The sequence below is a fragment of the Aquila chrysaetos genome, chromosome 5 (genome assembly GCF_900496995.4).
Source record: "Aquila chrysaetos chrysaetos chromosome 5, bAquChr1.4, whole genome shotgun sequence".
Lineage (NCBI taxonomy): Eukaryota > Metazoa > Chordata > Aves > Accipitriformes > Accipitridae > Aquila > Aquila chrysaetos.
The window spans coordinates 58,362,108-58,374,397 of NC_044008.1; the positions used below are offsets into that span (position 1 = coordinate 58,362,108).

General features: G+C 46.9%; 1 long non-coding RNA gene across 1 annotated transcript in view; it reads right to left on the reverse strand.

Moving 5' to 3' along the window:
- The window catches only part of LOC121233322, a 35,573-nt gene extending 23,930 nt beyond the window's left edge, over positions 1–11,643 (reverse strand). The window contains exon 1 of the long non-coding RNA XR_005932446.1: positions 11,576–11,643. This is a non-coding gene — a long non-coding RNA (uncharacterized LOC121233322). The remainder of the gene's footprint in view (positions 1–11,575) is intronic.
- Positions 11,644–12,290: the final 647 nt, after the last annotated feature.

The following is a 12,290-nucleotide window of genomic DNA, read 5'->3' on the forward strand; positions in this document are numbered from 1 at the left end:
GATTGAAGACTTCTATTTAGAAGTCTTCCAGGCCCAGGGTGGATGTATTCTAGAATGGGATCCACAGGGAGACCTCTATCACTGGGATTTCTTAAGAGCAGATATGCAGGGAAGGTGGGTATATCTCACCCTCTTCTGCATGGAAAGGTGGATGAAACTGTTGCCTGGGGTCCTTCCCAGCCATATGGTTTCTGTGGGACACTGGCAGAAGCCTCAGCAACCAGACTCAGGGGCTAATAAACCCCACAGGCTATTCAGGTCTTTAACCCTGTTTTCCCTCTTGCTGGGGAGCTGTGGGATGACAAACACGGTGCCCTAGAAATCCCCCGCAGACCCCGCTCACACCTCAGCCTGGCCTGCTCTCCCCAGCTTTCTTCTCTTCTCCTCTTCTGCTCCAGATTTCAGTTCTTGTCTCTCCTGACTTTTCCATCTCATGCGCCTTCTCTGCCAGAACAAGTGATTCCTAGAAAGCTCAGCGATGTGTTGATAGAAGCTGTCCATAAGTTTTAGTTGTGTCGCTGCCAAGAAAACGTCCTTACTCCTCGCCCCTGTTGGATTTACAAGCCAGTTTCTACATCCCCATGGGGTATAAGTTTACACTTTGGAACGTGGGCATTTTTCAAAGTCAGGAAATTAATTTTAAAATTATTTGCTCAAAATAAATGAATGAATGGAATCAAAAGCAACCCAAGCTAGAACTACCTCAATTTTTTTGACTAAAAACACTATCGGTACTTCTTTTATAGCATCTTCCAGTATGAAGACCTGAAGGTGTTTTGTGGCCATGAATTAATTCCACCTTGCAGTGCAGCTAGGAGAGACAGTGGAGCTTCTCACCCCGCAGAATGAAGGCAAAGGCGCAGAGCATTGAAGAGCTGGGCTCCAAACCCATTCTCCTGCAGCAGATGATACTTTTCTTTTTAATTGGTGCAGTAGTGACATTTTGCAGCAAACATTAGATGACCTGAACATTAGATGACCAGATGAAATGCTCCTACAAACAGCAAACCAAAAAAAAAAAAAAAAGCCAAGTCTAAGAAATTGTCCTTTGACGACTTTTCTAACCCTTAGCAGGGATGGGAATGGACCTCCAAATCCTGCTTTCTTTGGGCAATATGACAGTTAAAGAACTATTAGTCCTAGCCCATAAGTGGATAAGACATACTGTGCAAATACTACAGATAGCTGTTAAATCTACCATATTGTTCATTTAAAATAAGAAATAAGAACTTGAAGTATTTTGGAGATGTTCTGGGGGAAAAGACAAAGCCATCTGGAACAGAGACTGTAAAGGGGGTGTACTGGAGAAGAGATCAGAGGTAGGAAGAGGGCAAGATGTGGAGAGGCAATGCTAAGTACTAGCTCCCATTCATGGGTAAGGATGTAACATATATGCAACGCAAACAGATCCAAACTCTCCTTCCCCTCAGAACTACACAGCAGGGTCATATCCAGAAATGAGGATATTTGAAAGCTGGTTACTCGCTTTCCATTACCCGTTATTGAAACATTGAATTCCCTCTTGGTCTCTAAATAGTTTCAGATGCTCAGTGAAGTTTTTAACTATATTAATATTTTTCCCTCCCCCTCAAAAAAATTCAAGTAGTTTTGAAGGAAAATTATTTTTTCCTTCCGGAGAAACCTACCTTGCACAGAAAGAAATGCTTCTTAAAGGAGAAATGCTAATCAGTTTTAGATGCAAGTTATATAGCACACCACCACACACTGGGATATTTATTACTGAAACTGATAAAACACTAGAAAATCTCCAAAAGTCCAACAGATATGCAAGCCAGTATGACTAACTGGGTGAGGATCTGTGCAAACAAAAGTGCAAGTTCCTCTACTACTTCGTTCACAACAAGAAGTCAGTTTTGAAATACTGGCAAAATATTCCGCGTTTGTTTAGACCACATCACCATGACAGCAAAGCACTGCCCAGCTCTTCATGTATTGTACGTCTTTGCAAGAAACAGTGGTGAAGGGGAAATGAAGCTCAAAGAAAAAAACATGGCCAGATGTCACATGGGAGATCACAGGAGATACAGATTTGAACCTACGTTCTCCAGTGCCAGTCCCCAGCACGTGGATAACCTTCCTGTCCAAGCAACAGAGCCTCTGATCAGCGCTTTTCTCTGGAGCAACACTGAATTTTCAACAGCATGGGTTGAATTTCCTGAGCAAGGCAAATAAATGCCACTTGTTTTCAACCGCTAAGAAGTAAGGAACTTCTGGAAGGTCATTGGTTCAAACAATAGTTATGTATTCGAATGACAGGATTGCTCTCAGCTTAGCCACACTTATCCTTTTTTATCCAGGTGGGTTCAAAATCACCCACCTCCAAGGGTAGAATCAGGGCCTCACGGGAATTGCTGGTGAGAAAATTTCCGGCAAAATGTTTTCAGGGCAAAACAGCAACCCAAAACTGTTAATAGAGGACTACAGATGTGGAAAAGTGTCCTGGTTTAAAAAAAAAGTACAAAAAAAGCTTTGAAAAGTTGACAGTTCAAAAGGGGACAGTTTTGCTCTGCAGCATGAAAACACAACTTCAACACTTAATTTACAATTTTTAAAAGTAGGAAATTACATATTTTCATGGAGCTTATATGATTGCTTCCCGTCTGCTTAGAGAAGCTTTAAAAATTTTTAATTTTTTTTTACTTGCTTTAGATAGGGGAAGAGAATTCAAACCCTTGGGAAGGCTGAGAAGATGGGAAAGCTCTTTCAGTCTGACCTAGGCAGACAGAATAGGATTCCTGTGCATTTCACTCAAAATGGGACACAGAGATCCAGCCTGGCTTCTCTGCTCCTCCAAGGAGCATTGTTTCATTCTCAGATGATCCAGTCAGGCCACGGGCTGTGGTCCATTTGTTTTGGCTCAAGACAAGACTAGCTGCAGAGGTGCAGGGTTGGTTTTTTAAATGAGTCTGTCATTGCCCAGAGAGAAAACGCCATTTTCTCAGACAATAACAGTAAACTTACAGATGTCAAAAGAAGCAGTCCCTAGAACTTCTTTAAGGAGTCTGGTCTCAGTCCTGTGAAAAGTTTGCATTCAAGAGTGCCATGTTCTTCTGGTAAACAGCTCATTTGGAATTAAAGTATTCTCAGTGCTAAAAACAAGAGATGTGAATTCGGGGGCTTGCAGCCAAAGCCACCATTCCTATAGAATAGAAAGAGCACAGGCTGTTCTCTACAGCTCTGCATGCTCCTGCTCTGCTCCTTGTGACAGAAGGCAACCTCCACAGCAGCCCCATCCCGGTTAGACATCACCCCCGTGGACTGTGAGACACGTCAGCAGAACTGAAGGAATTTTTTGGCCTCCGAATCAGGACCCTTGGAGGACCCCTCCCATTCACCACAGTGAATAACAGCAAATTGAAATGCAGCCACTGCCTACCCCAGTTTTCTGGCATTTAGCAGACACTTGCATCAGCTAATTACCACCAGTCTTGTACTACCCAGAGCTCCCAAATACTGCAACAAACTTCTTTAGGGAAGAACATGGTGTCTGCATACGATGCCATTAATACCATAGGAATCGCATCTGAGTTTGAAGATGTAATGTCCACGGGTTGGTTCTGCACAAATGCACTGATGAGGGGAGCCAGCCCTTTGGGTTTTGACCCCAATTTCTAGATTCAGCAAACAACAGAGACCAACAGAGTTTAATTTTCTTTTTTTTTTCAGAGCGGCTAGGTGCCCGACAGAGTTACTGTGGCTGTAACTCTGCTGTGTTACAAGCCATCTCCACAGCAAGAAGGCACTGGAGCAGGAGGTAATTGAGGGTTGGCTCCCGGAGGGAATTTTCCCTTAAAAGGATAACTACATTTTCATGATGAAACCAGCTTGCTTCCACTGCCCGCAGAGCTTTTTGCAAACACGGCTGCCAGAGCTGGGGGCGGTGGCGAGTATTAACAGCAGACAGCTAGAACAGCAGGGCAGTGGCTGCTCCTTAAATGCTACAAGAAGAACTCCAGCCTCTCTCAGCCATGCTCTCCTGTGATGGGCAGCAGGACATGCAGGCAGCCCCAGAAGGTCGTGTCAGTGCCATGTAACAAGAGGCCAACGCCTACCATCTGCTCAAGGTAAAAAAGAAACCTAAGTAAGTGAGGGATTGCCACCAAAGAAACCAGCCTCGCAAGAAGTGCTTGTGCTCAAAAGGAGCAATATTTTCAGAGAGGGGCAGGCAGGATGCCAGCTGAAAGCATACCAAAGCCATGCAGGAATTTTTCCAATTAAATATTTTTCCACCAGAAAATAACCGAAACCCCAGCTTTTCATTTGAGAGTCCCTGGAACAATTCTGATCAATGCTCGTTAGATGAGATCAAGGAGAATAACGAGAGAGCAGAAGCCTAGGGTGGCCTCTTGCCCAGCAGCAGGCTGCTGAGAAGGGAGAGCCAGGTTTGAGGCCAAGCCCCCCTCTGCAAGACTTAGACTGGTGATCTGAACCTCAGCTTCCCATAACGCAGAGGAAACTGCTTTAACTCTAACACAGCCCCTGCTCCAGGCCCAAGATACCTTCTTGTCCTCTGAACAGCCCACCCACCTGGAGCTTTGCACTGTGCTCTCCTGTGCAGTGCAGGAAGGGCTGCACTGTGGTTTTTACATGGAATGAGGCTGAAATGGGAAAGGCTGAGTTTGGCCCACTTGTAGTGAGTGGCAGGTACTGGTTCCCACCTCACAGCTAAAGCCTTCCTGTGCAGATTTTGGGTGAGGTTTTCAAATCTGACTCATGCTCGTGTGGTCTCTAACACAGAATAACCCACCCATCGTGCTGCAAGAGAAGAAACCAGGACCCAGTGTTTCCCTGCACCCTGATGAGCGAACAAAATATGCGCGAGTGAGCAACAAACAGCCAGATCTCAAGTGAGCAGAGACTCCTGAGCTGGCAGCGCAACAAAGGCTTACACAAAGCTATCCACCATCCCTTCCTCTGAGGACTGGCAGCCTGTTACAGAAACCCAAGCAGCTATAGTCCTTATATTACAGTGGGGAGTCAAAGCATGGGACAGAAGCCTAGAGAGCTGGTGAGACAGATTTCTGGTCTCCAGCAAGCCATCGTCGCTGGAAGCAGGATCTCCTAGCACTGAGCACCTTTAAGAGAGGGACCACCAGCAACTCCCTCCAGACCACAGAGGTCAGCTCAGGAGCTGCAGTAACTGCAGCCATTCCCAGCTCTGCCTGATGGTTGCTCCATCTGGTCCCAGACCATTGCTACCCCTGTGAAGTGTCTGCTTGAAATAGTCCCATTTCAGGAACTCTACAAGCAGCCGCGGAGATTCAGCACACTTCCTCTTAGCTTTAGGGCTAGAAAACTTTATTTTCTAATCAGTCTTTCTCTGTAGAGAGAAGTATTAAAAGCTTCAGCAGGATAAGTGCGTTAGTGCCGATAAACAGAAACTCATCCAGAGATTAACAGCAGAAAGCTGGAGAATTACAGGTGTCTACAGGCACAGACTGGTTGCCTTTTGGCTTTCCCTTTCTATGAGTAACAGCATGAAAATGAGTCAGGTTCTATAGCTGAGTCACAGTGAGTGAATATAAACTTCCTCTTCAGACCAGGAGAACCTGGGCAGGTGGAGGAAGAGCTCTGTATATTCTGCCCTAGATAAACACAGCATGGTGCATCCATGGAGCTGTGCAAGTCCTGCTCCGGGGCCTGGGATCTGCAACCCTGTCCCAAAGGAAGACCCTGTGGTGGAAACATATGATAAACATACAACAACATCTGCCTTCTGTTTCCTGTGCTCTGTACAGATTATCTCTCTCTACAGATAACCCTGTCCTTCTCAAAGAGAAAGCTGGGGTTTGTGCTTTTTGAACACCACTGAGACCAGCTACAATGTGAATCAGCTCATTCTATGTCTGTTCTCAGACAACGTGCATCACCACATCTCAGCATCATCTGCTAGACACTAAAGCAATGTGATTACACATCTGCCCGGGATTGTTTGTTCCTTCATCCCTCCCTCTATGAGCACATTGCACGGAAGCCAGAAGCAGGACAGGCAAAGCGCTTTCTGCATTCACGTGTGCTCTCTCCACAAACAGAGCAAAGCTGACGCCCAGCTGAGCTCCCCCACCTCCTCTCCACTGATGTCATTATTTTCCATGTTGCTTGTTGTGCCCAGGAGTGAGGAAGCCCCTGGAATGCAGCAGCCGGTGTAGGAGCTGTTCCTGCACTGATCACCAGCAACTCTAGCAGCAGACTTTAAAGGGAAGCCTGGTGGGCTGCAATAAAATAAAATTCACCAGGCTACGATTTGACATCAGCAGAGCTCCTTGTAAAGCACATGACTCCGGCTGCTGTCCCAGCCCCCTCCCCCTGTCTCCAATTCCAAGAGCATGAAATTACCCATTAGGCTTGGAACAAAACTCTTTCGGTGCACTTGCATGTGGCTGGAGGCAGAGACAGATGTTTCGGGCTCTGGAAGAAAATTGCTGAGAGAGAGAAATGAAACGCTTCCAAAGCTGCACTGCTGCCTCCTAACAGTGTGCTTTCCTGCTCCTGTTGCACCCCATGGTTTACCGTGGGGTCAGAGAAGAAGGGAGCGATGACATCACAGCTTAGAAACCCTTTGCTTCCACTTTGATTTTATTAAATGCTCAAACACAAGATTTTTTGTTTCGCTTCAGGTTTTGCATTGAGTCCTACAGCATGGCATAAGAGCAGCTCCGGGCTGTGCCTCTGGCAGTAGGTTTCAGCACTTCAGGCTTATGGTTATAAGATCCTACATTTCAGCTGCACTTTCTGTCCTGAAAAAAGCAGGGAAGAGATTGCCTTTAGGAGCCAGACAGTCCTTAGAGGCCCAGGAAGCACAGGATCCTCCCTCTTTTTACACATGCAGGAAAGAGAGCATAAAAACATTGCCTGCAGGCATGTCAGCAAGGGGATTAGGATTCAGTGTCCAATTATGGCTTTGTTTATAGGATGCAGCCATTCCCACCTCCCATAACCAAACACTTGCTCAGCTAACCATCACATTTGAACCAGGGAGAATCAGGACCCCAGCTCCATCACACCATTTCTCTTCTCAAATTCAAGAAGGAAGATTTCCTGCCCTTTTGATCCTTCCCTGCTACACTTGCTTTCCTTCACATAGTAGATGTTTTAAGAGCATACTAGTCTTATATTCCTGGTTTTGAAAGACCAGCCTCCACTCTTCCAGTAAGGTGTACTGTTCAAAGCAAGGCCACAATGACCACTGTGACCTGATCTTCCCTGTGAGATAGAGGTTGTCACACCAGTAATTTCCCAGCTACTGGTCAAACCTGGGACTTATGCATTAAGAGAGTTTGAACACAATGGGTGCATATAGACCTCCTTCAGCGAAGCATCACAGAAATAACGAATTCCCCCCCTCCCCCAGTATTTTTCTAAGATATAAGTCAGGTACAAATGATACTTAGCAGGTATTTTTTTTGCTTCTCATGTATTCCTGCAGGATAGATGTCAGCCCAGTTCTCCACAGCTGGAAGGAGAATATACTGAGTTGGAAGATATAGTGAACCTGTGTCAGTCAACTCTATGCAAAGGTCAGGGATCAACAGGAGTGACGTGATGATCAGGAACAACCCTGGTGACAGTGCTAATTGAGTGTAAGCTTCACTTTCAAAGCTACATAGAAGCTAAGCCCATTTATCTTTCCAAGGGATTTAAAGGTCTATCGGCTCTGGGAAGTGACAGTGACTGGAGAGGGAAGTTCAAAATCACCAGCTGAAACTTCCAGTTGCTGTTAACATGGATTGAATGGTCTGTGTCAACTCCATGCAGCACCATCTTGCTGGGCAAGACTCGTTCACCCACCCTCTCTGACATTTCCTGGCTTCCTTGAGACTTTTCCTGAAAAACAAACAACAAACAAACAAACAAACCCTTCAATTTCTCTAACATGTGGTTTCCTCCCAATTCCATAATACTGGATTATTCCTAAGCCTAAAACAGAGAACATAACTTTGTGATGCAGGCTGCTTCCTGAACGAGGAGCAACAGCTCTGCTGAAATACCTCATTCTGTGTTGTCTGAAGCACTACACAGGATGAGCAGAGTCTGGGAAGACAGGAAAAATGGAATTATAGGCTTGTGAAATGGACACTGACAAAAACCTGAAGTGTTGAGCTCACTCAGATGCTGTCTGTGTTTAATCCAGTCATCAGACAGTCTCTGTTTAACTAAATAGTTGACTTCAGAATTGGGCCTGAATTATTATTGGCAAAGCTTCCAAGCTCCACAGGTCCCTCTAACAAGCTGTTCTTCTGTGGAAGCCTTGCAAGTAGATGAATACACCCTTTGAGGAAAGTGCTGGATCCCTTCTCAGGCTTCCAGAGTGGGTTTGTTGAGTCCTGTTAGGTGTCCAGGGTTTCTGAAAGCTTCGTATGTTGACTGTTGGAAGCTACAGGGCTGATGTTTGTGTGCATTGCTGGGATGTTCCCAGAGGAGTTTTGGCTCGCATCATGTCACAGCAACAGAGTTATCAAAGAACGCACCAAAAATAACCTAGTCTACAGGACAACCAAAAGCCTAGCCCAGACAAAAAATAAATAAGATGGAGCCACACATGATGCCATGTAGCCAGAGCTGTAACGTGTATTCCATTCTAATGGGACACATCTGAAAACGCAGTTTGCAAACCAGGTCACAGAGCTGGTATGGTTAATCCCTTTCATACCCACAGCAGGGACATAAAGCAGCACAAACATACAAGTCCTCATGGCATCAATGGCAGCCGTGTACCACAGTGCCCAAAGGATTTGGTTTAGGTGCTGCCACGCAGAGCCCATTGTTGCTATCTCAGCACAATGTGCTGTTTGACACCCAGTCATGTAAAAAGAGGCCATCAGCACTGAAAGAGGAACGTGGTCATCCCCTCTCCTGTGCAATACTCAATTTCCTAACTGTGGCAGCATATGCCAGAAAAGACAATCCTCCAGGGCTGGAGACTGTTCGCCAGCCAGGCTCCCCCACCATGGGCAGCTCCAGGGAAGCAGCAGCTTGGCTTCCTGGACTACAGGCAGCTGCAGGCAGGAGGAGCCACCTTCCAGTTTTGCTTCCAAAGGAAGATTATAAATTAAAGTCCAATTTGCTAAACCTGTAGGTAAGCAACTGTTTCTGCATAAACACATACTGGTTTGTGGGCTGTATTACATGGCTAGCTGCAAATCTGACTAACTTTAAAATCACAGTGTATACAACTGAACCAGAGAGCAGAGGCACATTTTAAAATGGCATGGATTTAAGCAGCCTGACTCATGATTTCTGAATGGAGATTGAATCATTATCCTAAACTAACAGATAAAAATTGTGCATGGAAGGTAAGAGCACAAAATGCTCTGTCAAAAAGCTTCACTACTAAGTGAGAAAGAACACATAGCTGGCTTAGCTAAAATTATTCTTCAAGTGAAATAAAGTTGAAGAGTTTACACCTTTCTGAAGATGGGGTCAATATGTGGAATATATTGCAAAAAGACCTCAAATTACCACCTCCCCTTGTCATTCGTTATGGTACAACATTAGTGGAAAAATCCAAAAGCTCTTTTAGTTCTCTTAGCTAATAAATGGATCGCCAGGGAAATGTTCAGTGTTGTTAATAAATTCTTGCAGCATTCTGTACTTAGTATCAGCAGAAAGTCTTTGTCCCTTCCACCTCTGAACACATACCTATTTAGTGAGGACAGAAGGAACTGCCTACGTTGCTTTTTTTCTGCCTGCTGGAAACACCCAATCCCACAAACAGATGTGAACTTTCAGGGCATCTGTGCTAGCTCTCTTCCGAGGTCAGCATTAAGCAGCAGAAGAGCTGTAGGTGATCAGTGCTAGCTGATTCAAACTCTGGAAGAGGTGCAATGACATTAACAGTGGCAGGTTAAATCCAGGCGGCTTTCCATCCAAGGATCTCTCACAGCCTAACAAAAGACTAGCAAGAGCCAGAGGTCCCACCCAAGGCTGGGATGCACAGTACATCCCTACAAGCAGGGATTATTCTCTGCCCTATTCAGGGCTGTTTCCCCAGCCCCCGGGCACTAGGGTACCCAGTGGGAAAGGGCTCAGCCCTTCTCAGTCATTCCTGCTGGCGCCATTCCAATTTGTCTAAAGACACTTAAATATTCATCGAGAGAGAGCAAGACTCTGTCTCGCCGGGTGCACAGACTGCTCTCCAGGGAGACGGGACACCTGCCTTCTCCACTCCCTGCTCCATCAAATCATTAATTATTTAAAATAACAGGAAAGAGCAAGAAAAACTCTCCGCACCAGACATGCTCACAGCCTGCTGTTTATGGTACTCTCTGGGGTCTTGTGGTGACCAGGGTCTGCATCTCCCCTCTGCCAGAAGCAAGGATCAAACCTAGCTTTCCCCCTTCCTCGGGGAGGATGCTCTACCCGCTGAGCTATTGTACAAAAGAAGGGCTTCCCCTTTATCCAGACAGACCTTATGTTTGCTTTTCCTACCAGAGAGGGTGTCTTTTTTTAATTCAATTTGAATAAAAGGAAAACAAAACACAAATCCAAAGCTCTGAGACCCGCAGCTAGCCACAGACCCCCACACAATCTGTGTTCGCTCAAGAGCTTAGGGTCTACCTCTGCATTTCAAAGCCGGGCAGGCCAAGCCCTGCTCGTGGTCCCTGCAGCGGGTCAGCGGCATCGGCGTAGCGCTTGGCTACAGAGACCCTCGGCAGTGGGCTTCAATGAGATGGAAACCACCGGCTCAGCCCTGCTGCAACCTGCCCTGAAGATAGCTCAGGTGTAGCTGTGCCCACAGCAGGATGTTTCTGAAGTAGCTGAGGGTCTCCACATCTCTGCATCCCCCCGGGACACTGCCTGCCTCCCCGCATCTCCCACCACAAGCACACACCCCACGCTCTCTCGCAGGAGCAGCACAGACCCGCATAAGGGTCCCCGGGACAGGGGGGTCCCCCCAAACTGGCCTGAGCCCAGGGAACAGCCCCAACTCCACCCTGGAGTTCCTTGCTTGCTCACTGCAGCAAATCGTGGCAGGTGAACAGCACTGGCACCCTCATGTGGTCGCCGGGACCAGTGTGTGCTCGCAGCCGAAACAAGCGGTACAGCGAGGCTGGAGGGCAGGGGGAGAGGCCTGCCGAGGAGGAGAGAGGGGCCCATGACAAGAACCATGTCTGACACAGGCCTGCAGGCCAGCATGGTACAGGGAGGGAATGCAAAGCTGATGCTGCAGGGACTAAGTCGGGAAATCAGAGTAGAGGGGCTGGAAGGGTTCTTGCAAGGTCACCTATCTATCCTGTGACCAGTAGCAAAGAATCCCCCCCCTTTCTGCAGTCAACTCCCCTTTGCTGTCTTGGCCACTGGGAAGCCATACACAGGAAAAATGAAAGTCCTGCCTACCATGATTTAAGCTCAAGCCTCCCAGTCCTGCCCATCCTGGGTTTGCAGAACAGGTTATTCTTTTCTCCTCGCACCACCTTCCTATGTATTTGAAGGCCAACAAACACCATTTACTCAATCAATCCAAGGCATCACTCAACGTGTCACCTCATATCTGTGGCAAGACAAACACAGGAAAGGCTAGAAAATGTAAGGAGTACTCATGTGCCACACTTACCCTGACAAATTAGATATGGGGAGAGAGCTGTGGAGGCCAGACCCACGCCAGAGACCTTGCACAGGCTGAACTGAAATGGCTGCGGCAGGAAGTGTGGCCCCCATGTAGCTCCAGGCAAGATTTGCTGCCAGAAGAGCCACTACCTGGTCCTTCGTGAAAAGGCGGCAGCATCTCTCCAGCCTGGAGGCAGACATCGCTGCCAGGACCAAGAACCCAGTTTTGTAAATTTTTTGGCTGTTTGGACCTTTTTTTTTCTGCCTACCTCAGACCTCTCTGAAACATATCTGATTCTCCCCCCAGCCTCAGCTCAGCCACTGCCTGGTTCCTTCTGCCTCATGCTATCAAAATGGAAAAGGCAATAAAAGACAAAACCAGACCCAGATGCTGAAACAGAACTAACTAAAACTCTGGGTGAAGAATGCTTTTAACCCCCTTCTGCACCTGCTGCCGTGCCCTGGCCGTGTGGTAGATGAGAGCACTTCATTCCCAGGAAATGCCAAACCCCGAGCCCTGCTTTCAGGAAAAAAACCCCAACAACCCACCCCATATTTCCCACAGAACAGAAATCCCCCTCCTCCCAAATCAGTTTGGAAAACAGAATTAAAGCACCGACAGCCTTCAAATAGCAGCACTTAGCCAAGCCATGCTGAGGTTAAAGGGTGGCACTGGTAACAGCCGTGCGGCCCCCTGACTGAAATGGCGGTAGCTGGATTTC